Source organism: Physella acuta, unplaced genomic scaffold (genome assembly GCF_028476545.2).
Source record: "Physella acuta isolate Inbredline_101_S28 unplaced genomic scaffold, ASM2847654v3 ptg000895l, whole genome shotgun sequence".
Taxonomy (NCBI): domain Eukaryota; kingdom Metazoa; phylum Mollusca; class Gastropoda; family Physidae; genus Physella; species Physella acuta.
In genome coordinates, this window is record NW_026732412.1 from 250,616 (window position 1) to 252,177 (window position 1,562).

Sequence of the window (1,562 nt, forward strand, 5' to 3'; positions counted from 1 at the left end):
ATAATTAACCAATTAAATATTTTATTTTCAATCGAAATTTAATCTTAAAAATAAAACATCTTTTACCTTTCATTGTTTCCCATTAACTTACATAATATTAAACAGGGGTTACAACTCGTAATAAATGTTCATAAGAAAATAAAAACAATGGCATATCCTTTTACTTAAGCAATTTAAACATATATCAATTAAAAACTAAAAATAATAATCTATTGTTTTAGAAGACAGTATATAGATTGTATATGTTGTAACTATAATTTAAAATAACAGAATTTGATTAACATTTGAAACCATTAACTTTACTAACAAAATAATTTGTTGACGTATGATGTTTAGTGTTATGTTAATTGTACTCCAAGGTAAATCATTTTATATTGTCTTTTTAATTCGCCATTCCTGGAAGATTGGAGGCTCTACATGCTAGGTTGCTAGACCAAGAACAGGTTTTATTGTAGATTATGGTTATAGATTCTATAACCATATAGAATCTAGATCTATGTTATATATAGACTAAATCTAGAATATAGATACATTTAGTTACAGTCACAACAACAAACAAAATATGGCTTCAAACAACTCACAGGTTGAAGAGGTAGAAGTTGAAGAAAATGACGCAGAATCTGAGTCTAGGGGTAAAAAAGTCGCGTAACATGATGCAGGGGCTGCTGATCTTGAAAAAGTCACAGATTACGAAGAAGAAAAGGAGATAGCTGCTCAAGATATTCAAGAATCTATGCGTGTAGTTAGTGATCGACAGAATATAGAGGCCAAAGCTAAACATGAAAAGGAGAAAGAACTGTCAAAAGTCAAGATAAATAAAGATGATGTTGATTATATTGTACAAGAAATAGAAATATCAAGAACAAGGGCATAAAGAGTTTTGAGGGAATATAAAGGAAATGTGGTTGAGGCTTTAGTTTTTTTAACTAATTGAAACATTTCTTTTTCATTTTTACATTTGGTTTGCTTAAATAAATGTTTTTAAAAGTTTCAAAAAAAAAATTAATTTAATTCGCCATTCGCAAGAATGTTTTAAAATTTTAAAAATTAAAAGAAAAGCTTAATTAAAATAAGTCCCTCCCTTTCCCCCCCCCCCCCCCCCAACTACATTCACCTGAGACCTCTCTGAGCATGACTACCTGTATTCGTTATAATACAACACGATGTAAGTCAATATAAATACAAGATGTTTATCTAATCTTAGAGGCCATCAGACAACACGATGTAAGTCAATATAAATACAAGATGTTTATCTATTCTTAGAGGCCAGGTCATCAGACAACACGATGTAAGTCAATATAAATACAAGATGTTTATCTAATCTTAGAGGCCATCAGACAACACGATGTAAGTCAATATAAATACAAGATGTTTATCTAATCTTAGAGGCCAGATCATCAGACAACACGATGTAAGTCAATATAAATACAAGATGTTTATCTAATCTTAGAGGCCATCAGACAACACGATGTAAGTCAATATAAATACAAGATGTTTATCTAATCTTAGAGGCCAGATCATCAGACAACACGATGTAAGTCAATATAAATACAAGATGTTTA

General features: G+C 30.0%; 1 pseudogene; it reads left to right on the plus strand.

Moving 5' to 3' along the window:
- The first annotated feature begins 548 nt into the window (after positions 1-548).
- Positions 549-993, plus strand: LOC131952907 (huntingtin-interacting protein K-like; annotated as a pseudogene).
- The last annotated feature ends 569 nt before the right edge of the window (positions 994-1,562 follow it).